At 40.0% G+C, this 25,139-nt stretch overlaps 1 protein-coding gene across 13 annotated transcripts in view; it reads left to right on the top strand.

Annotated features, from left to right (window-relative positions):
• Positions 1-25,139, top strand: part of TENM3 (teneurin transmembrane protein 3) — a 2,605,219-nt gene that overhangs the window by 1,982,366 nt on the left and 597,714 nt on the right. The window contains exon 1 of one of the 13 annotated variants that reach the window (XM_084760478.1): positions 463-532. The exons of 11 other annotated variants lie outside the window; for them this stretch is intronic. The gene's annotated coding sequence lies outside the window, so the exon portion shown is untranslated. Of the gene's footprint in view, positions 1-462; positions 533-6,652; positions 6,825-25,139 lie in introns of those variants that run through there. One more of the 13 variants, XM_084760479.1, reaches the window with a different exon arrangement.

Below are 25,139 nucleotides of genomic sequence, written 5' to 3'. Positions count from 1 at the left end.
CGCACACACACACACACACACACACACACACACACACACACACACACACACACACACGTACGCGCCTGATCTCGGGCACACTCGCTCAGAACGTCCCCCGCCCTTGCCCACAATTACAGTCCTGGATGCTGCTCCCTGGCACAGCGCCCTGCTCGCCTGCTCACCTTTCCCTTCTCTCCCTCCTCCTTTGCCTCCTCCATCCTCCCACTCCCCGCGCGGAGAAGCGAGGACTCCGGCCGGTGGAGGAGGCTGGAGGGGCCCGGCGGAAAGCGCGAGGGGGAGCGCGCGGGGGAGAAAAAGAAAGTGAACTCATTGGCGCCCGCGCGCTTCCCTCCCCTCGCCGCGTCCCTGGGCCGCCCGGCTGTGGGCAGCGGAGGAAGTTGTAACACTTGCATCTCTCTCCTCCCACCCCTCCCCTCTATCGGCCCCCTCCCCCGCGCCCGGCGCCTTTGAATTTGGCCGGGCGAGCGCAGGGGAGGACGCGGCGGCGGTGGCCGGGGTGCGAGCGGGCGGCGCGGGCGAGCAGAGCGCGGTAAGTGCGGCGCCGTGCGCCCTCCTTCCTTTCGGTCCTAGCGCCCGGGCCTCGGGTGGGCGAGCGAGGAGCGAGCTGGGAAGCGCGTTTCCCTCTCCCAGCTGCAGCTCCGAGGGACAGCTGCGAGTTAGCCAGCCCTGCAGGCGGCGGAGCATCCCAGCTTGCAGACTCTCGGAGCTCTGGCGTCCGGGTTCCGGCCTCGGGTCCCCGCCCCTCCCTCGCGTCTGCCACCCTTGGCTGCCGGCTCAGGTGGGAACTTTGGCGGTGCCTCCCACCTGGCAGCTAGGCAGGGTTTCAGGGAACTCGGGACTCCCTGGGTTCCGCGAGGAAGGTGGTTCCCAGGAACCTATGGGGGCAGGGAGTGCAGATGACCTCGCTGTCTCTTGGGGCGCTACCCAGTTTGGGGACACAACCTCTGGTTCTCTGGGAAGGTATCTGGAGGGCTCCAGTGGGACTTCCGGGAGAGCTGGAAACCTTAGGAAGTCAGCATTTGCCCGGGAAGTGAAGTGGAAGCTTCCCCAACTGCCGGACAGCCAAGTTGCCAAGTAGTGAAAGAACTAGGGGCCGAGGGTGCTGAGAGGAGTGGTGATCTCGGCTGAAACTTGATCTAGAAAACTCTGGATGGGACCGAAAGGAAACAAAACATACCCGGACTAGGGCATTAAAAAAAATACAGATGGACGAGCGTGCTGCTCGCTTCAGGTCACTATCTTGTTTTACAACAGACGAAAGGGAGCTTCAGATGATTCAGGTTGGGGCAAACGATGCCTGATCTTTGCTGAGCCCCTTAATGGATGCAGCCCAGTTTCCATTCCTCCTGCCTCTCCTTTAAGACAGTTGTAGAGGTTAACTTGTTAATTATTATCGCGGAGAAACGATAGCGAGCAATCCATCAGGTAATAATTCAGAGAGTGCATTTGTTTTCTGAGATCCTTATTATTCTATATAGAGAAAAGTTCTCAGTACTTTGGAGTAGATGTGATGGAAATGAAATCCCAAGATCTAGCCTGGCACTTTTTCCAGGGCCCCAAGTAGCTCGGCTACCAGAAACCAGGGCTCTCTCTTATTAACACTCTTTACTTCTTATCTTCTGGCAATATATTTGTCAAACATTTGTAGAGTCTGGCTGAGTCCACTGGGTGGTCCTTTCACTAGAAATAGCAATGTGTGTAGGCATTACCTTGCCCTTCCGTTGTAAGATGGAAAAAAGGAAGAAAGGGAAAGAAAAGAAAAGAAAAGAAAAGAAAGAAGGAAGGAAAGAAGGAGGCAAAGCTGACACTTTGGAAACCTTAAAAAAAAAAAAAGGACGCCTATTATAGCTTGACAACTGATTTGATTTCCTCTGTCTTTAAAAATGCATGCATAACCCTATACCTGCTTGAAAGAAATACTTGTCGCCTGTCTAGGATTAGGAACAGAGTGTCAAATTAGGAATAGCTGTATAATTACAATTTTTATTATAAATTGTAATGTTAAACCCTATTTTATGCATAACTCAGTAGTCTTATCTTGTGTGTTCCGATGTATACTTCTAGTACTCAAAACTTCTGGCTTGTAATTTTTAATACGTGAAGTTCTTGAGGAGCCTTGAAAGTTTCGATTTTTGATTCTAAATTCAGAGCAAATATTTAATTCTTCCTGTTAAGAGTAAGAGGTTAGTTCGGTAATAAGACTTGCTAATCCCACTTTAAAATGTCATGGCATTCACAAATTATTCCTAAATTCTTCAAAGCTAGGGGGTTTATAATGACATTAGTTATTCTAGTGTATATTTTAGAACTGTGTGCATCTCTTCCTGTTGCATTCTCCTTTACACCCTTGCCTTTTAAAATGGGGGATTTTAATATTCTTCCCTTTTAAAAGTACTAATTTCATTGCAGGAAATATTTTATATAATTTAAATAGCATATTACGAGAAGTAATTATTTTTGAATAAGACAGAGATATATCTTATATATACTGACAAGGTTTTGGAAAATGTAGTTTGACAGGAACTATAACAGTATTTATGTATTTGGGAAATAATGAGAATCCTATGTCAATAACATTAACATTATCAATCCATAATGAAGAATATTGACTTTAATGAGCATTGCTCCACTATTTAATAAAACAAACAACAGAGTATAGCCGACTTATGGCTAGTTGGGTTCTAAATGGAATTGTTCTGTGCAGCTGTATTTCGTGGAAATAAACGAAAGGGTGTGAGCATGGAGGCTTTTCTTACTTTGGTCTTGTAGGAGTCCTTTGCCTTGAGAAAGGAACCTGCTTTATTAGGCTAACGACAAAGGAAGATAAGGATGCTTACCCTTGAATGGAAACAAAGCTTCTAAATAAAGCAAAAGTTTCACATTTATTAGAAAAGGAGGCCGAGCTGGACATTAATGATCCAGTTAGCTGGTTGAAGCTAATCTTTCTTAGCTTTGCTTCTGAGACCTAAGAGTAATGCCTCTCTTTGTAAAGAGTCAAGCAAAGAAGGGGGCTAGGGAAAAGTGAGGAGTGGCTACCACTACGGGTCTAGCTATCTGTCAGAAACTTGAATCAATGGTGGGCTGTGTGTATAAGAGATGATGCTTTTATAGTAGCTGTGAAAGTGTGTTTGGGAAGACTGAGGTTTGCCTTAACCTGAACCGTCTAGAGACACATGCCCAGTGTGATTATACCCTGTATAAAGAAAGGTTCCACCCAGCCAACTTCCTTAGGTTGTAAGGAGTGGCTATTTCAATCTAAGTGTGCTGCCTCTTCACTAAACTTTTTTTTTTCAGCCCTTTGCATTTGGACTCTTGGGTGGTAAAAAAAAAAAAAAAGAATGTCCCTGAGGTCCTCTTTGTGTGTGAAGCAGAGGTTTCCGAAGCAGTTTGGATTGCCTGCCCCTTTGTTGAAGCTGGGCTGGAGAGAACTGTTAAGCAGGCTGCCTTACACACACGTAGTAGCTCCTCACTGTTGCCTTTGACAGTCAGATGTCCATTTTAACTCTGAGGAGACACTTTACATAGGTAGAAAATGTAGTGACTTGCAACTATACTTCTACTGCAGTCTGCCATTGGTTATAACTCCTTTAGGTTTTCAATTGAAGCCTGTGTTCATATTTGCTTTATAAAGTGGCGTGCGACAGTCCGGAGAACTTAACTCACACATGCAGAAGGAAGCACTGCCCTGAAGAGTTACTACACTGATGCAGTGCTATTTCAAAGTTTTAGCAACCAAGTTTGAAAAAAAATATTTCTTGGAAGCTTCTTTTTAGAACACATTTAAAACCTAATTTTGGAGATACCAGCTGTTTTAAGAATCCTAATGGAAATTTTGTGCCTAAAAAAAAAAAGGTAGAAAGAGTGTCTTCGTCTGAAAACTGATTAATTGTTGTGTCTTATAAAACCTGATTTATTTTATACTTTTTTTTTAATACCAAGCATTACCATTATGAAGCACTCCTTCTAATTGAGATTAATGTTTCGGAGCAAAGAAGTGGTTTGGAGGGCTGCATTCATTTTGAGTGCTGTTGTAATCAATTTTGGATACAGTATTCCACAATGGATCAGTTTGCATCCAAACCTGCCTTATTATGTAGAATTAACCTGCCGGTGATTGATAGTAATACTTCTCTGTCTTGAAAAGTCATTTGTTTCCAAACAAGTGTGATGCTTCGTGAAAAGTTTCAACATAGCACTTCTCATAATGAAAATATCTTGGTTGTGGGGACCTAATTTGAGCATTAAAAAAAAAAAAAGAAGTCTATAAAACACAAGGAAACAGTCCATTGATTCATTTTCAACATAAGCCTCCCTTTTCCTCCCAAGTGTAGTATGCATCCGAGTGTGTGTACATCAAAGTTGTTTATGGCACTGAGTCATGAATGACAGTCATCACTTCTTTAGATTATTCTTCCTTTTTGTTGTTGGTGGCATCAACATCCCCAGTTGAGTATTTCTGAGCTCTCTTAGAATTAGAAATGTGCATGTGTAATGATTTCATTCCATAAGCTGAGAAATACTCTCCTATCTTACATGGTGAATTTTATCACTCTACTGTGAGGTGTGCATTTGCTTATCTCTATCTGCCCGGCTTCCATTTTGTCAGGTTCTTCAGAAACATAAACTAAGGTTTACATACGCTTTGGTCTGCCTTGCAGTGTGAACTGGAGCAACAGTGGAAGTTTAGAAGGTTAATCCAGAAAAGTATTCTGCTCCACCTGTGGTGTGAAATGTTTCAAGAGAAAGCTACAGCTGTGTATGATGCACACAATGCTCTTGCAGTGACATTGTTCTCTACCTCCCTGTAGGAGCTCCGTTTCTTGCTTTGTTTAAACTTCTGGGTAATGATAGATTATTGGTGTTGCATTGGTGTCTCTCTGGTTTAAAACTCCCAGTTGAAAGTTTAAACTATTAAAATAAAGCACTTGAAATACCATTTTGAAAGTGCTATCTTAGACAGCCATCCTAATATAAACTATGAAAAATACAGAAGCATGTGATTAACACACGTAAGCCATAATAGGATCCATTCGTTTGAAGATCTTTTAATAACTTTTAAAAAATAACACTTTGATTGAATAACTGAGGTAATTGTATAGTCAGGTCAGCTACATAGAATTTGTTAATGATGATCTTCTCAAGCCTGGGACTTTCTACTTAAGTCACTTGTAAATTAATGTCAGTATCAAGCAACATACTCATAAGTCACATGAGTAGATAGGTGAAAGTAATGATGTGGTGATGGTGGGGATGGTGATGATGGTGATGTTATGAGGGTGATGATGATGATGATTGATGATTGATGATGATGGTGGTATCCTCTTGATAGGTTCTTGAACTCTTAGAGATGAGACTAACAACAAATCTGTGATAGGTGGCAGTCTTAACTGACTTCCAAGACTTTCAGATAATAGTTATAGTAAGTCTAGAAATATGTGAAGTTGTGTGTAACATATCTGCACATTTTCTTTTGGTAAATTTGAAAGTTGATCACAGCCCACAGAGATAAGATTTTTTTTTCTCTTTTTCCTTCCTTCCTTTCTTTCTTTCTTTCTTTTTTTTTTTCATTGCCCTCACATTTGTAGCAGTAGGAATCTTCTAGCTCATACTGAAGCATAACAAAAGCAGACAATACCTTTTGAGAATTAAACAATTTAATAAGTCATAGTGTACATAACCACACACATACATAGAAGCCATTGTGGAGTACTATTGGCTGGCATGATATTCGCAAACACTGTGGAGTATTAAGTATTTGGAGGAGGAGAGAATTATGTCATTTGGGTATCATAATGTGACCGTATTATTTAGTAATTACCAGCTATTTTATAAGTGGAGTTACTGCCATAAACCTAAAGGGAGATGAAGAAAGGAGGGAGGGAGGGAGGGAGGAGGAAAAGGAGAGAGGGGGAGAAAGAGAGAACCTCAACACCTTTATAAAGAGTTATGGTCCGAGTGCTTTTTTGTGTGCAGCACTGGATCCACAAGACAAGCAACGTAAAGTGCAGAATCTGATGCTTAAGTAAACTGGGTAAGTAAAGATGAAAATTAATAGACTTTTTAAACTTTGAAATATTTGCACTTCAGAAGCGTGCATGGAAATTAGAACCCTGCTTTCTGAGACCGATCCAAGAAGTCCAAACCTTGTGACTGAGTCATTATATTCCAGAGGCATGGCAACGTCTCAACAGTCCATTTTATAGGGGTGCTTTCTATGAATATGTGACCAAGCTTAAAGTTTAGTCTCCATGCAGAGAGAGACTTAAGTAAAAACTCAAAACTTGAATAATTTAATAAGATCATTAAGAGGTAACTGACAAAGGTCACTTATTTGATGATAAGGTTCTTAATCAATGTGTTTCCGTCATCCTGTCACTTCTTCAATTAATAGTTAAGATGATGCTGATAATTCTTCTTTCAGTTATTAAAACTTAGCAAGAAACAGCAGCCTGCTAGCAACTGTCTCCATAGTCAGGCTTTGAAGCAACTCTGCTGCCACAACTCTTACAGTAGAATTATATGAACCGGTTGCCTCTACTTCCCGCCCTGTGCAAAAGAAAGGAAAGCCGCCCCCCCCAAAAAAATAAATAAATAGAATGAGCTATTTCATCTTCAGCTAAGCTCAAATCATATTTTGCAATTCGAATTGTTAGCCCCCCCCCCATCAGCACGAGGAGGTGTCTTTTTGAACAACAACGTGATCCCAAAGAAGAGGTCTTCATTCAAGACCGACTCCTGCATCTCTTTTATGCCCAGCGTTTGACTCCTGTACTGGGATGGTATCTTGAGAGAGCTAATGCATGTGGACTGCACATTGGAAGGTATGTCACACAGAGACTGAAAAGACATGATTTAATATTTTACTCTTAACAATGAGAAATGAATATTTTAATATGTTTGCATGAAACTCATGCATTATATTAATACTTTGCTTATAGTGGTCATTATTAAAGTAAAGCTATTGAAAAGTACATCTATTGTTCATTTTCGGTCTACCATATGGTGTTTTAATGTGTAACATCTCTGCTGATACTTTTAATTAAGGAATATGGAATTTATCTACATGTAGGTGGAAAAATTTGGCAAGAGACTCTAAAAAGCATCGGTATTGGGCCTTCCTTTATTTAAAATAATCACACACAACAAAGCCCTACAAGAAACATGGCTATGAATTTTGTTAATTTTAAAATTTCCAATCATTTCTAGCTAAAGCCATCTCAAAAAAAGAAATGCTTAACTTTTTGCTCACAGAAATAGGAACAAAAACTTCCAATAGTATTATGTTATTTGTATACAGGCAAACAAAAATGAAATCAGTATTTCAGGTGCAGATTTTTCATATTTTGTATAATTACTAAAACATTGCAAATAGCAAAAATTTAGTGATATAAATATAGATAAATAACTCCGAATATAAAAGCTTAAAGGTTCCTGTATAAATAACCATGTTTTGTCTTATGTAAAAAACAAAACAAAAAAAAACAAAACAAAACAAAACCCACAGCTAATGCTTCTCTTAGTGGTATTTTCAAGTTGTATGACAGTATCAATAAACACAAGAGAATAACTCAACACAGTTAAAATAACTGAAAACTTAATCTTTGTCTTCTAAGCTTGCACACTAAACATTGCCAAATCATTGTTAAAGTCTTGAGGAAAACCATAGCCTCCTAAGGAAAAGAGAATTTGTGTGTCGCCCTGTGAAACTATCAGTGAATTGGAGTTCAGAAAAGGGTGAGGCTTAGAGAGAGCTACCCAGATGTACTCTCAACAATCAAACCAGAACAGACGTGTCCATCCACAGAGTGGTGCAAGCTGGCACTTCTGTTTTAAGTTAGGCTTCGACATGTTTCTCTCCCCTGAGGGAGCATATTTACAATTACAATATATTTTAATTTAAATGAAAATCAAAATTGCTATTCAAAAGTAAGGCACTGTACTCGGTAATGAATAGATTATCATGTCATGTATTTCTGTGATTTAAAAAAATTAAGGAAATAAAAATTCTTTCTTAGCCATTGCCTTTGTTCTAATATGTATAATCTTTCAACAACAAGACCCTGACACAAATATTTTTACATACTATTCTCATATAATTTGATTTACCAACAACTTTTCACAATTACTAATTTTAAAACTTTTACTGTGACAGTAACTTTGTATCTGTATAAAATATAAAATGATTTATTTGTGTTCTTAGCCTGATTTAATTTTCAGTAGTGTTTTTCATTTGTAAGGTAGTAGACATATAGTATTTTCAGTGTTTTAATTTGAGGACAATAATGTAATGTAAAAATATAATTTTAAAAATTAAATTTATTTTAAAAATTAGTCATTAAATTAAAGTGAATAATTAAAATGATTAAAAACCATACTTTTATTTAAAATATATTTTCAAATAAAGATCTACGTTATACATTTGAAAATTCAAGTATTATATCATTATAAAATTTAACTAAGCTGTAATAATTTAAGCTATTTATGTATATGGTTTTTATCTTTTACATTTTCCATTACTTAGGACACTCAAGATTTTTCTTTATGTGAATAATATGTCCTCAGGCCCATAATTTAGGAATTATTAGTAAGCAAAATATACATAAAAAACTGACATCTGTTTTAAAGTTAGCCTAAAACCAAAAATTATCCAATGTCTGGCTGTCTAAAAAATCATGAGTATGTCTTAATTTAATATACATCACATTTCACATTATTTAGACATTTGGAAAATATCATTAAGCTATGCATATATGCAACCTACATGGATAATTAAGAAGTCACTATATATATGAAAGAAGAATGGTGTGTTTATATGATTAATTTGAAGTCACAGGCCATGAATACATTTGCAAAGTGAAGGTTAAATTTCAAATAATATAAATTCTTGGTATTCAAGATTAAGATAATTTCAGTAATGCTAATCTTCATAACATAGGATGCTTGCAAGTTGGACCAACCTCTGGTCAGTGAGGCCGTAGTGGAAGTCTGATGTGTTTTCCCTTAAGTTTTAAACACAATCTATAGTTCCAAATAAAATAATTCAAGTATAATCTGCAGATGTTTGATAACTTAGGGCTATCTTGGGGCAATTGTAATTCCAAGGAAAGGACTGGGTTCTATTGAATTCCCTCACGCTACTTTTCTTTACATAGTCTGATGAAAGTAGCATTGAAAAACTGTATTATACTTCAGGTAGGACATTTAACATATCAAGTTTAGTGAACTTGTTATTCAACTGTATACCAAGGTTAATGTTTACTACTTAAATCACTAATGAATCACTTTTGATATAAATAGGATAGATTTGTGGATTGATTGTGTAATTAGCATTTAAGTTGTGAAAAGGCTTTGAAAATTTAAATGTTGAAAAAAGCAAAGTAAAAATATTTCTCTATCTTGAGAGTAATGTTATTATAATCAGCCTTTAGTGGAATTTTATTGTTATTTTTATCTTCTCTTAAACTACATGTTTTAAGATATTTTTTTTACCATATAACATAAATGAAGTACATAATAATTTGCATTAGGAGTCAATACAAATTAATAGCATGCATGATGATTTTTTTTCCAAAGGAAGTGACTTAGGCTTTGTGCATGAGGCTTTGAATCCTTTAAGATTAACAATCGTTTGTATAAATGACTAATTTTTTTGTGAAAGACTATTACATACTTTTTAAGCTCTCATTATGACTTTTTAGAAGAATGGTCCAATAAGCCGAGGAAGCCTTGTGGCTCAGCTGACACTCTTTGATGAAGGATTACACATTCCCCTCAACTCTGTGATCTCAGAATCTTCTGCACAATAGTTTCATTAAGAAGTGCTGGACTAGCTAGCTGGCCATGGTTTTGTTTCCTTTAAACAGTTAGTTGATTCCTTTTCTAGATCAAAACTGAGTGTGGAATTTTTACACTAAATATACATTTGGGGGCATGAATAGGTTCAATCCAAGATACAAAACAAAACAAAACATAAACTCTAAGGAAGAAAAGTTTGTGGGAGGATGCTTTTTCACTTGATGATCAGTGTTATACTTCAGGTAGGGTCCTCAGTCACTTAGGTGTTCTACCTGCAAGATAAAGTCCCCTGGGGTCCCTGCAATGCTGATGTCACCGCAGGCTTTTCCCCTCTCTGTTAGTGTTCATAGCAACTTGGTGAGGAATAAACCAGTGACATACAAAAATGAAACCACATATAATAGAGTGCAATTTTTTTTTCTGGTCCCTGGTTCTAAACTAGGGAGCATGTTATATGTTTTGGTTTTGGCTTAAAACCATGAACGCACATTTGAGAACATAAGAATCTTTTTGAAAGTGTGTCATGGAGAGCTTCTACTTCAGTTTAAGAAATATCTTAAAAATTAAGTGGCCAGATGCACTTATATTTATTTCAGTTTTCTTCAGTCAATATCAAATAGAAGACAAAAACTAAAATAAAAAAAAAACCTACTGTTTAGCTGACACATCTCAACCGCAAAACACAAGTAATCCAACGTAATAAAACCAAAATGTATTGTGTTTAATTAATTTGCTTAAATAAATACACTGTTCCTTCTGAGGCTGCTTGCTTGGAAAACGTTAAAAGAGTAGCCAAGTAGCTTATAAAGTGTCACAATATGGAATGGCTAAATTTCCTTGCTGCCTAGAGGATCCTACTGTTTTGATGTTGATTCATTGAAGCGTGCTGTCAACTTCAAAAGATGACCACACTGTTATCAAATTCTGGGTTGTCATCTGTACCTATCTAAAAAACATTTCTGTTGTTAAATGTTAAATTGGAAGTATTGATAATTTGAAAACTCCCTACTTCCTATCTACTATAGTTTATGACATTTAAACTGACCAATGTCCATCAGACTACTAGATGGATGCACCCAAGTTTTGATTTAAAAGCACATTCTGAAGGGAAAGTTTAAATAGTATCCTCAAATATCTTACACAAAAGATGTTCAAGTTCCCAGTTTATGGCTGGTCAAACACAGGATTTGATATGTATTTTTAAACTGTCGCTGGTTTGAAAATCACTCATCAACTTCCATGTCTCTAGTGCACAGAGTATATGTGCTTTAATTTAGTGTTTCAGAGTAATGCGGATTAAGGATTTTGGAGAGCGGACTTGCTTCCGGGCTCTCATCAACCGTGTAGCAGAAACCTCACTTCAATCCCTCTCTTCATTATTCTAAGCCCTTATCAGACTCTGATCTCTTCTGTTGCCACAGCTGTTTGAGAATTTGTTTTTCAATTGTAATTACAACTACATGGGTTGTATGCCACTCACTTCTTATAAATGTTAGTCAAGGAAGGTAAAGGAAAGCAGAACGCTGCTGTTTATAGATCCCTGGATTAATCTATTATTAGAAAAGTATAGTGTCTGTACTTATGCAGGAGATTTAGATGTAGTCCTGGGCAGCAGTGTTGCTCAGCTGATATAAAGAGAAAGAAAGAAAGGAAAAAAAAAACAACAGAAAATTGAGCAGTTCTTTCAGAGAAAGTATGTTTTGGCAGAATCAATTGTTCCCCCATTTTCTGATCCCGTTCCCCTCAAATGATGAGCCTGGAGGAAACATTTGGGGTTTCCTTCACCTTTTAAAAAATCATCCAAGTATGGTATTATACAGGGAAATTTCTTTAACCCTTGTGCTTAATTTGATGTGCCAAGTTGGAAACTGATTGACATCACCCAGGTGCTTAATAAATAAGCAGCAATTTAACCCTGCAGAAAAAAAAATTTAAATGTCACATTTTGGAGAAAAGTAACAAAATGGAAAAACACTAGACATATAGAAACCTTATGCAATGTTTCACATGTTGGGGCTGGAGAGATGACTCAGTGATTAATAGCATGGGCTGCTCTTCCAAAGGACATAACTTAGATTCCCAGAACCCTCATGGTGACTCAAAACCATCTGTAACTCAAGTTCCTGGGAATCCAACACCCTCATCTGTCCCCTGAAGGCTCTAGATAAACACCTGGTGCACAGACACACATGTAAGCAAAACACCCATGCCCATGAAATAATACAAAGAAATGTTGTCAACTTTTAATGCTACTCTATTTTCTTTATGTTTTCATGTCAACATTTTACTCTTTGCATACATGGTAGAACTTGCTCTTCCTAGAAACAAATGACAAAATTTTCCATTAGAAATTTATTGAGCTCCATGCTAATATTAGTTGTTAAAGATGGTACATATAGACACAGTTCTGTTTCTTTTCTACATATTTGAGATTCTAGTGAGCACTTGCTTTTCAGTGAAAGTTCCTTGGAGTATAGAGATGCTGAGGGATGGGATGCTTTGGGCTCGTTTTGAAGAAAAGAGACATGTACGTGGTACCCTGTTTTCCATGATAACATACTTGCTTTGGAACATGGCATTCACAACATGAGGTCAAAATGTGTGTGTGTGTGTGTGTTTCTATTTTAAATGACTCAAGGAAACTTTTGAGAATTTATCAAATGAGCAATTTGTTTATCCATGAAGACTTGAGAATTCTCCATTTCATATGCGATACATTAGAAATTAATAAGGAACTCATGCCATTGAACTTACCAAAACCCAAAGGATAAATGCCTACCTGAGCATCCATCACAGTTCTGATTTGGATGTGTCTTTATCTTTAATGGGAGCTTTCTTTGCTCAGGCATGTTTCCCCTACCAACCCATCCAAATCCACCCCTCCATATATCCAAGTGACTGTGTCCTAGGAAAGATTATCAGAAAGAAGACTTTAATCTGGACACATAGACAGTTTTTATGTGCAGTTGAAGCCTGAGGTGAAGAGATAACAAATAGCAATCAGGGTCATGCAGAAAAGTTGATATTACCAATAGGAGAAGCACCCACCTTTGTCAAACTTTACTCTAATGGCCTTTGGCTTTTTGAAATCCCAAAGAACTGATGGCATGTGGATTGCCTCCAGCACGCACCCTTCATGCAGCATACCGCTGTTTCAGTGCCCTGAAGCTTTGTGATACACTAGAGTAGCCCTAAATCAGTAACGACTACAAAGCAACCAACGTGCCCTGGGATTTCTACACCACTCACAGTCACTGACACACACCAAAGAGGCATATCGGAAGCCAGTTACCCAGAACAAGCAAAAACCGAATAGTTGTTACTTTCCTTGTTGAATTAAATGAGCGTCTATTGTTTGTTGTTGTTGTTTTTCATACTTGTTCACAAATGCTGTGAAGGCAAAGGACCTGTCCCCTGGTTCTCAGGACAGCCTCAGCTTCTTTACCGCCTGGTGCTGCACGGTCTACCAGTAAATAATTGGATGCAGGAATGCAGGAATGAAGGCTTCTCTCATTCTCCGTGGATGCCAAGGGTACTCTCCAGTGGATAGCTCTTCAGAAAACACCTGTGACCTCTAGACACAGGTCATCACCTGGGACTGCTCAGGTTACCAAAGTGTCCAGACTTTGCTAAGGAGATATTACCAACCAAGAGCGTTAAGCATTGAAATAAGAACTGGCAAGAACTAAAAGCTGTCGCTAAGTTCTTCTGAACCTCTGGAACAAGACTCGGGTGGGGCAAGGATAGGTAAGGGATGTCAAGGGTTGGGAAACGGCCAAGGATGGATCAAGTGAAGCCATCCCAAAGTCATGAATGGCAACAATGCCAGCAACTAACTATGTGAGGAAATGGCAAGGTCGTTTACAAATTGCATTTTCGCCTCTACAGAGGTAAGCATTCTTCCATTATCCTTCACAGCATGCGGCTGCTCTTCTCTCACTTTTGTCTGTGTTTGAAGGAGACATGAGTGAAGAGAAATACTTCTTTACTATTAGAAAAACAGGACAGCAGGGTCGATAAATGAAGTTGACATAGCCTGAGAGCCAGAGACACACGGGGAGTCCAGAAGGCTCCACACTAAAGGGCGGACACTTCATCCAAAAGGAGACACCTCCTAGGAATAGGCGTTTTCTTGTGAGAACGAAGCCTCATGTTGCCAGATTGTGAGCTTTTTTTTTTTTTCAAGAAATGCCACAATATGAATTATGTGAATCTCTAGATTTTTAAATGTTGGCTCATTGAAGAAAAAAAGAAGGAAGAAGAAAAAAAAAAAAAGAAAAACACAACACACAAAACACACAGATTAAACAAAACACGTCTGCAGGCTGGGCTTGGCAGTTGGGCCACCAGTTTGCAACCTGTGACAGAGAAGCCGAGATCTGCATTATGTATCTAAGAGGCTGCGGTTGAGCAATAGGGATGAAACGGAGGATCCCCCGGGAGAAATCTGTGAAGAGCTTGGAGAGGGAGTTTGGGTCCAGATTGTGGATTATCTTAAATGTCATCCTCTTCTACCCATTTTGGAGAAGAAAATGTTTTCAGTTTGCAGTACACTTTTTCCTGCTTTGAAACAGAGGCCCAGCCTGCCAGCAAGCCTTCTGTAAGCCTTATCTGTGCCAAGAGAGGAAAGGGTTAAGCCCCCTGTAGCAGCTAGGGCCTATTCCTTTGCTCTTTTATCTAACCACTATAGATTCTGCTGTCTTTGACTCCATGTTTGGAATACCAGGCTCCAGTGCGTGTGTGTGTGTGTGTGTGTGTGTGTGTGTGTGTGTGTGTGTGTGTGTGTGTGTAGATCAAAGGCAACCTAAATGTTGTTCCTCGAATATAACCAGTCATTTTTGGGGGGGGGGGGGGGAAGGCTCTTACTAGCCTTAGACTCCATCCAAGTAGTTAGGCTGACTAGACCATGAATAACTGACATCTACCTGTCTCTACTTCCTTTTTGCCAGGACAAACAAACTGTATCACACTTGGCTTTTAAAATAAATGGATTCTGGAGATTGAGTGCAAGCCCTTGTGCTTGTAAAGCAAACATTTTATCAATTGAGCTCTCTCCCTGTGCACCCCACCCCCAAGGGTGGCCTCTTCACACCCTTAATACTACCTATCAGTTGCAGGGAACTCCAATATCAAATTGATGGTAAATTAATATTGTCCTCACCAGCGTCATTCTTACTGTCGTTTTTTGCTAGCATTGGTGTTGTCTGAATCCCAGTGAAAAGTAAAGAGGTTCATACATTCCCCTGGACACACTGCCTCTCCTTTGTTTGTGGTTAGTGAACTGGGCTCTGGAGCTAGAGGCATCATCTGATCGCACTTGTTCTCTGTGTGACTGGGTGAAGCTATACTTCCTCTCATGGCTCTTTGGGATTGCTTTGTAAGGGCCTGACCTGGGACCTGCACATTACAGTGATGGTGATGGTTATGTAATTGCCGTGGTCATTGTCAGTGGTACCTTATAGCGAATACTCTACTCACCAGTATGGTTCTTAGGTAGGTTTGGAATCAAATTTGGGACCAAAATTGACTTCCCCAGCTTTGCCAGAAGATTGCTTTTTTCTGTCTTCCCTTTTTTTCTTGTTTTGTTTTTTTTTTTATTTTTGTTTTTGTTCTTGGACAGATTCACAGATTATATGTAGAGTGAGTTTTAGTTGTTTTGCCTCCCTATTAACTTCTCTCACACCCCTCTCTGTCCCACTGCAACCCTTTGCCGTAACAAGTCTGCCTTCCACTTCCACATGTTCCTTTTATGTGTGACTCACTGAGCTTAGTCAGGGTGGGTTTAGCCTTAATACAGTTGCGGAAATGGCAGCTTGTAGGGTGTTTGTGGGGATGAAATGAACAAAAAGTCAGAGAGGGACTGCTGCAGTTTAGGGTGCACAGTGAGTGAGCAACACATGGGGCGGAGCATGGATGCTGCCTTCCCTCAGGAAAGTAACAGGCACTTTCTTTCCTACAGTCTTTGTCTGAATTGGGCAAGAATGACTCAGCTAGCATTAGGGGTTCTGTTGTTGACTTCAAGCGTCCTCTAGAGTCCTGCTTTTAATTTATTGAATGACCACTAGCAACACCACTTGACTTGCCGAGTTACCCAGTCAATGGTGTGGAAGAGTTGAATACAGAGTTCTGGTTTGGCCTAGAGAGAACAGGAAAGTGGCAGCCTGTGATGTCTCATCCAGTCCAGCAGCATACACAATAGCAGGGGAGTCTGAAAGGTCCCCAACAGTGGTCCTGTGTCACTTAAGGAAGAGGGTCAAGTCTGAGGTGCATTTTGGCGATGTGTGAGAAAGCAATGAGAAGATTCTTGACATTTCAAAGGGTATGAAGTTTATCTTTAACATTTATCTAGACACACTAGTGATATCACACAGAAAAGAGTCTGTTGTGAGGAAGACAGCGTTTTAAGTCTATTTTTGTTCATTTTTCTAAAAAAAAAAAGAAAAAGAAAAGAAATGATTATTTTTTTCTACATTACTGCTGATGACCTAAAGGTATGTTATCTACATTATAACATCTAGAGATTCCAGGACAAAATATGGAAACATTGTACTTGAATTATGTAGCATATTTTAAATGCCTTGGCTAGGAAAACTTTGTGCTTCAATTCAATAATATATGTGAAATATATTAGTGTATCGAGTATCAATACTTCTAAATGAAAAGTAGCAAAATAGTTTCTACTCCACTAAGAATATCAGCATTTAATGATATTTTGCTCTTTCCCCTCTTTTCATCTTATTTATCTATTCACTGTTTTACATTTTGAGATAGTCTTCCCATGTAGTCGAGAGTGTCTAGGCTAGTGCTTGCCTCTTCCGTCACAAGCCTGTGGTCACAGGCATGTGCCATTACCACGTTCGTGTTTCTTTTTAAAATATATGGTGCATGTATATCCTTTCACATAATAGCTAGCTCAATGTATTCTAAACATTTTGCTGAAAAGGCAACTCGACTACAGTTATCTGTGAAATGATACTTGGCTCCACGGTAGTCTCTTGTGTTTTTCAGCCCCAGTGTCTTCAATGTGCTTTTCTTTATTAAGCATGGGAGCCCAACCAGTGGCTTAGGTTTGTGTAAAATTAAAGAAGCCCTAACTGAGAGATAGCTGCAGAAGAATCCTGACCGTGTAGAGCTAGAGTTACATTTGAGGGCGTCCAAAAAGCTATGTAGTCAGTGAAAATTCAAAAACCAGGAATGGGCCGGGTAGGGTTAGTGTCACACTATGCTAACCTTTTCATTTCCAAGGCGGTATTCTTGATCGCGCTGTAGGCCCGTTTCTGTTGCTATGAGAACATCCCTGAGACTGTATAATTTATAGAGGATAGGAATTTATTGCTTACAGTTATGGAGACCGGGAAGTTCAAAAATCATGACTGGAGGCTTGGCGTCTGGTGAGAGGGCCAGGCTTTACCTCCAAGATGACCCTGTGAAAGCTGTGCCCTCCAGAGAGAGCAGAGTGTGGAAGGGCAAAACGAATTGAGGCAGTTCCTTTCAGCGTAGACACCCCATAATCGCCACCTGTATACCCTACTTCTTGATGCTCTTTTAGAGGGGGTTAAGCTTCACGAATTCTGGTGGCTTCATCAATATTTAAAACATAGTGGTTACTGTACTCAGGCTGAAGGCGCAAGGCAGCTACTTCTGTGTGTACTGTCCCCTCATTAGCCATCAGATCACACCCCTCCCCACTTTGGTCACCAGTGCTAGAAGTCTAAGTGCTCATCTTCAACACAGTTTCATTTCTGAGAGCACCTTTCCTATCAGTCAGTAAGCCATCTGATTCTCCCTATGTTGAGTTTCTGGTACCCAACCCTCCCTCTCACTCTCACTGCCGGTTTCCTCATCTGGGCCCTGAGCATCATCCCTCATCTCCGTGGCTGCAGAATAGAATATCTTCTACCTGGGCTGCCTGCTACTGTCTTTCATCTCTCCAGTCCATTGTTGTACATTGCTTCAGAAAGTATTCGTCCTCACATCCTGACCTGATGGTGTCACTCTCCTAATGAACTCACAGTAGACCACCTTTCCAGGATGAGTCCCAAACTCCTTAGCATGACAGAGGATGTCCAGAGCTCATGACCTGATTAAGGACCTTCTCACACCATTTCCGATGTGTTCTTGTTTGGTGTGCTTCATACAAGTGGATTTACTTACTGCTCCTGAACAGGACAAGTCTCTCCGCCTCTGTGCCATGTTAAACCTTTGCCAAAATACTCTTAACTATCTTGATTGGGTTATGTAAAGTTCTCTCTATACTGCCATGCTACTGTAGTATTTGTTAACCTGTGTAGTTTTTATTTTCTCCATTATCTTTCAGCTTATTAGAATTTAAGACTTTTTAAGAGCACAAAAAAATTTAGAAATAATACAAGTTAGCTGCTTTATTTTCACAGGGGACAAAACTGAGGCTTAAAAAAATGTATCTGTCTCTTCTTGGTAGCCTTGATACCCTATGAGCATATACAGGGGGAAGAGGTCCCCCTCAGTCACAGTTATGGGGGCCGGAGTAAGGGAAGAACGGGATGGAGGGAGGGGGGAATGGGAGGATACAAGGGATGGAATAACAATTTAGATGTAATATGAATAAATTAATAAAATATATTTTTGAAATGTACCTGTGTGCAGTCCTGATCTCTTCTTTGTCTGTGCTTTTGTCTGACTCTGTCTCTCTCTTATTTTGGGTTTCACTGTGTAGGTCTGGCTGGCCTAGAACTTTCAATGTCAGCCAGGCTGGCCTGGAACTTACAGAGATTCACTTCCCTCTGCCTCAGCCTCTTGAGTGTCAGCTTTTCAGTTATATTCGCATTTGATCTTAGAAACCATCCTCAAAGAGAAGTCCACTCCCATTTCTGGGTGACAGAATTCAGCTTTTCAATGCCATCTCAGGAGCCCCGCCCCTTTGCCAGCATCTTGTGTTGTTGTAGTTGGCCAAACATACAGGACTTGGTAACAAACTACCCTTTAGTCTCCACCTTGCTGTGTCAGCCTTCCCATCCCTTGCTACATTATACATTCCTATGGTGTCTCAGTTGACTCTCCATAGGCAGTTCACTGATATCTCAAGCTCAAAGCTTCTGTGAGCTCCAGATCCATAATCCTTATAGATCATCATCCAAGCAGGGCTACTTCAAAGATAGGCAGCAAGCAGATGCCAGGATTACTAAGAAGACCTGGAAGAATGCTGCACCAACAGACAGACGCCGGTGGCCTTCTTACATGCATTAAACCGTTTGCCGTATTCTTGGCATCTCAAGGGCTCCAGAAATGAGTGTCTTTTCTCAGTTGATACACACTTTCAGAAAACACCTTCTCCTGCTTTTCCTAAACTCCAGAAAGGCCTCACTGCTCATCGAGCTATTGGGATGGAAGCCTGGCCTTTTCCTTTGCCTCACTTCCTGTACCTAGCTGCCCATGGTGTCTCAATATTCTCTTTCTTTCTTTCTTTCTTTCTTTCTTTCTTTCTTTCTTTCTTTCTTTTTGGTTTTTCGAGACAGGGTCTCTCTGTGTAGCCTTGGCTGTCCTGGACTTGCTTTGTAGACCAGGCTGGCTTCGAACTCACAGCGATCCACCTGCCTCCGCCTCCCAAGTGCTGGGATTAAAGGCGTGCGCCACCACCACCTGGCTCTCAATATTCTGTTTCTAGTGCCTCTCCAAATCATCAATTTCTTTTATTTCTACTTCTGCCAATCTAAGGTAGGCACACACAGCGACTAGACTGGGCTCCCACTGTGGCTTCCTTATTGATTTATTGGAAGTCCACAAGCTTCCTTCTCTGGCTTCTTCTCCCTATCTCAGTCTGAGTGGCCTTTTAAGGATGCAAAGGGGAATCATATTGTTTCTTGTGTAAAACAACGCATAGCGCAGGAAATCTTATTGTATCTTTTCTCTCTACTTGATTGCAATGCCCATCAAGCTCAGGACCTTGTTCATTTTATTCTCCTTTGCTTAACCAATAACATAATGTAGTACTATCTTATACTTAATTGCTAAGTAGCTATTGATTGAATGAGCTAGTGAATGGAAGATTCCAGATTCTCAAACTGGACTTGTGAGACCTACTGCTAGTCTCTGTTATTTTCCCCACCTGGAAGATTTTTAGCCTTTGTGAATGTATAGACCGAGGCTTTCTATTAATTTTTTTTAATTGTGTGGGCTTTTTTTTTTTTTTTTTTGGAAAATGTTTTCCTGTCTACCCTTTTATTTATTCAGTACTTTCAATCACACCTACCCTTTATAGTTACCCAGAGAGCTTCTCAAAAAGGGTCAGTGCTAGAACTTTATTTAGAATGATTTCCTAATCTCTCAGGATGAACCCTGGTCACAATCTGGGGAGCTTTTAAAACAGTCTCCCTGGTTTCTACTATAGTCATGGTTGAGAGAGCACCGCTTTAAATCCAATCGTTGTTCCAGTCCCATCTCAAACACCCTGCTCTCCAGGGAAACACTGGAATCCTTCATTTTTCCCCTTAGCGTTTAGTAGCATGTAGTGAAGTGATTATCTGATCAATACTTATTTCATTATTTTAGGATAGCTGTGCTCTTAGCTCCATTAGAGCTTAGCTTGGGCATCCCATTAGGAGCTTGTTGAGGACCAAAAAAGTTTCTTTATAATGACTTCCTTCGATCTGACCAGTGCCCACTTGTCACTTTTGCAAAGACTTAGGGAGATAAGCAAAATCAGTATTTATGAGCAAACGTTTGATTTGTGGCCACCTGGGTGGCTTGAGAGCAAGCCTGTGTTTCTCGTCTCTCTTACGTTTCATTTCTGATCTAGTGGCGAGCTACCTTGGGCCACGTGTTCTCCTTGAACGCACAGCCTTTAGCCAGCAAAGGGTAAAATGTATGTCTTACTTACATTACCCAGGAATCCACTTTTGCTGGGATCCGTAGAATCTTCAGCAATCCTTCCAAACTTTTTTGGATCCCTTTGATTACCGTTCTTTGGTTTTACAGTGTGCTGCAGGAAGAGGAAATCTAAAATGAGCACCAACTACTGTTGAGCTTTCTTTAGGGACTGAGCAGGTGTGAGTGTCACCGCAACTTCTGAAGTGTGTGTGTGAATGCTTGCTGGGTGCTTTGCTACGTGGTCTTATTGGTAAACACCACTGCTTTAGGGTGGTTGTTTTCTAAGTCAGCTTCCCTTGAGGTTAGTCATACGGCTGGTTTGAATCTATTTCTTTACATGTGTTGGGACACTTTCCTTAGGGAACAAAAGATGCAGGTAGGATCATTCTCAAATTACTCTTTAGGGTTTGGGTACCAAAGAAGAAAGTCAGGGATAATCCTGGGAGGATGCACTGTGTGTGTGGCGGGGGGGGGGGGGGGGGGTGGTGGGGGGGGGTGGGGGGGAGGGGCAGGATGGGGTGGCAGAGGGGGACTTCCTTGCTTCTGCCATGAGGCAGGAACTTGACACCTCAAAGCCACAACTGTAGAGCCCAGAACATTTCCTTAATATTTCCTTATAGCGGCTTCTTCAACTAGAGTAGATTTTGGTATCACATCACAGTTGTCAGAAAATTCTTCGCGGCAATGTCCCGGAACCACAAAACATGTAACAGAAGTGTCCACAGTGTGGAACTAATACTTTGAGTGGTCTTATGAAAAACTTTGAACTTCGTTTCTCACCAAATTCCTGATGCCCCTGAAAGCAGCCATATGTTTTGCCCGTGCATAGTTATCCTATTGTAATCACTAACGCCAAGGTTCTCTAAGACTTGGAGCATCAGGAAGTAAAAAGAGAGAAAGCCAGCGGTGTTTAAACCTTAGCCAAGTTAGTTTTGCCGATGATGGTACCTGTTGAAACTAAAAGGGCTTTTTGAAGTGCCTTACCTGTAAGATGGACTTGGCCAAACACAGGTTATGGGGTGCATGGTGCCTGCAGGGATCCCAAGAAGCTAAGTGTACTCCAAGTTCAATACTTTATGTTAAAAACCAGTAAGACAGCATCTCACTATGAGATGCTTGCTGGGGCTCAGGCTGACTGACTACAATGGCTGGCATTTTCCCTGTTCTCACACTTACAAAAATAAAATCAGAAAGCATGAGAGGATGCACAAAGACAGCTGGTCGCACAAAGTGAAGGCATTTATCAAAAGGATGCCGTTCTCCCCATCCCTACCCCCCCCCCCGCGCCCCTTAAAAGCTGCAGAATGTTTGCGGCATCCCATCTTGTTTCAAAGTATAAATTTCACCTAATCAGTAGCAGAGAGTGGAAGGGTGACAGAGGATTGAGGTGGAGATTTCCCTTTTACTAAATGTCAGCCTGCCTCTGTCTGTCTGTGGTGTCGTGCGTCAGTGCACCTGCTATGCTGACTCATGATATAGATTGCTAATTAAAGACGTGTTATCTTGATGGTAGGTAGGGTGTAGCATAAAGAATGACAATGATTCATGAGGCAAAACGGATTTCGGGACAGACTTGAGTCTTCCAAAGATTTGGCTTACGATGTCTTTTGCAGAGCACTGCCCGCTTCGTGGTAGTTCTTGCATTTGATTTTGTTGCCATTTTAATGATATTTAGTATTTAAAAAACAAGCTTGAGTTGTCGCTCTTGCTGTTATGCCTCTCAGTTAGAGCGGGGTGAGTTATGTAGAATTGGAAACGAAAAGGACTACTAGACTCAAAAGCCAGACATAGAATTACTCATGACATCTTGTAGGATTCTTTCAGCATCTACAAATGGCTCATGGATGTGTTACTGTGTGTGACTCAGACAATGAAGACACTTGTCACATCTGTAGACTCACTACATCATGTGGAGATGTACACCACAGAACTTCCACTGCCACACTGAGTATCTGCTTGAGAAATCGCTCAACTTTTGGAAGTTTGCCTTGAACTATCTTTAAGTGGCTATATCTCTCCACTGTTAATGCGTCCATCCAGGTTATCCATTTTTTTTCTGCTGATAACAGCTGCTTTTCATTTATAAACTCCTGCAAAAAAAAACCCATTATGTATAATTATCATATTTGCTCAAGTTTTAGAACATTGCTTTAAACCTATAGTTGTAGGTTTAAAGTCCTTCAGTTGGTCCTATGTGACTAACAAAAGGACCAATTATTTGGGGGGAAAATATATATGTATGTACACGCACATATGTGTGTATGTACATATGTAATGTATGTGTGTATGTATGTATATATCTGTATATATATATGTATATTGATGATATAGTATATATGCAGATGTATATGTTTCTGCAGAGTGACACGCAGTGCGTTAATGAATCATCTTCAGAGTGCTGTGTATCAGACTAGTATTCATCAGTGGAGCTTGAAAATTAATGAGATTAACTCATAAATCAAACGGTTTTGAAGCCTGTGGCCTGGTTAGGTATTGTTAGATTGGTTGCTTGTGTTCTCTCTGATACAGTAACTGAGGACGACACACCAGCACAGAATTTCAAAGGAGCCCGCTGATCCCACCATCAGCTTCTGAGCATTTGTTGTGCAAGTACTTTCCCACTCTGATGGGAGAAACAGCAGGATTTCACCCCAAATTCGAGTTTTAAAAAAAAATCTGTGCCAGGAAAAAGATAAAGTCTCCTGAGATGGATTGAATTCTTCTGAAGAAAAAAATATATAATTTACTACCACCTAAGAAATTAATGAAGCTATATACGAGGGGCTTCTTAGAGGAGAATTTATCTTCTATTTCTTATCAGAAAGTGCTGTGCATTTCAAATCTTTCTTCGGCGTCACCGAAACAGAATTTCCCATAATAATGAAAAATGTATGACTCTTGGCCATTTTGTTTACCAAATACCTATTGTGAGAGATCTCTCCTGGCCGCAGAACTTCGGGCATAATTCACAGTGGAGTTTATTAAGAGCAAAAGACCCTCTGTTCTTAACCGGGGTTTAAGAACATTTAATCTCTTAAAGCTGACATACATAACGTGTAGCTATGTCAGCTACAGCTGTTTCTAAACATCAGTAACAAAATTATAGACAGGTTTTGAAGCTTCTGTAGCAGGAATAAATACGTCTGAGGATTCAACTTGCTGACAGTGTTTATGTAATTTAATCTTACCATCTGGTAGAAAGTAAACATTTTTTTTTATAAAATTAAAGTTTATAAAGCGAATCACTTACACTTTTCCAATTGTTGCGAATGAATGACAAATTTACGTGTAGTTTCAGTGGAGACTAAGTGGAGATTCTGCCCGTATTTTTCAAGTGAGTACATTGGTTGCATTCCTTTAATAGCCACAGGGTCCCTGTTTCATGGTCTTTGACTTCCCTGAAGATAGCAGAAATATTACATGTCACTTATCTCAGGATAAGCAATGTCAGGAGTAAAATGCACACCTGCACTAAAAAGAAAGGGTGTCTATATTACATTCCATGTGTTTTCTGTACCACAGTGGTCTCAACATACGATGCTCTTAGCTGTTTTGGGGAACTCTTGTGGCAGAATCTAGTGTTTTCATCTTGCAAGGAGCACCTTTCTCTCTCGTCAGAAGTTGGCACATTAGCAGATTTGTGATTCTGACAAATTGTTCTCCGATCCCTGCCAAGTTCAAACTTTATAAATCTGACCCAGACGTTTTACTTGAAATAAATGCACAGGCTGCTGTGTTTATAGCTATGCCCTGTGTTAAATTGAAAGTCTATGTTCGATGTTGATGTAATAAAATTTAATTAGTTGTAAGTCAGGTTTGGGTTTAGTAGTAATTAGTTTAGTGTGTATAATTATTACCTCTAATAGCAATCTGAAATCTACAAGCATTTTGATCTTTTTCCAAGTTAAGGAAAAGAAAAAGAAAAAAAGAAAAAAAAAGACAACAGAAATAGCAGTACCAAAATCCCTTCAGTTAATTTCATTAGGCAAATTGTGGAACATGTTAAGGGACAAAGTAAAATTTCATTGATGATGTACTGTGTCCTGTTGACAGTACACAAACTATTTTAAAGTGAATTTCTAATTAGGCTCTGTAATGCAGCATAGTGATGCAAAAATATTTTGCTTTTCATGTAAAAGCTGTAGTTGCATGATTGGAGCTGACACATACTTTACTAACCAGTGGAGCTGTAGCAGTACATTTAAAACTCACATTCAGTTCACTCAGTCCTGACAAGATCTAAGGAGACCCCAGATATAAGCACCGGGGTCCTCCAAGACAAAACGTCTTGTGTTTTTTTGCTTCTGACAAAATAAACAGTAGTCTGGATGGAGAGATGGCTCAGTGGTTAAGAACGCTGGTTGTTCTTCCCAAGGACCTGGGTTCACTTCTCAGCACCCACATGGAGGCTCCCAACTGTCTGTAACTCCAGTCCTGGAGGAAAACAATGCTCCTCTGGCCTCTGCAGGGACTTATGCCTGCGGTACATACAGACG

This window comes from Acomys minous (assembly GCF_964271855.1).
Source record: "Acomys minous genome assembly, chromosome: 15".
In the NCBI taxonomy this organism is placed as follows: domain Eukaryota; kingdom Metazoa; phylum Chordata; class Mammalia; order Rodentia; family Muridae; genus Acomys; species Acomys minous.
Note: the sequence above shows the minus strand (reverse complement) of the source record. Positions and strands in the feature narration are given on the sequence as shown.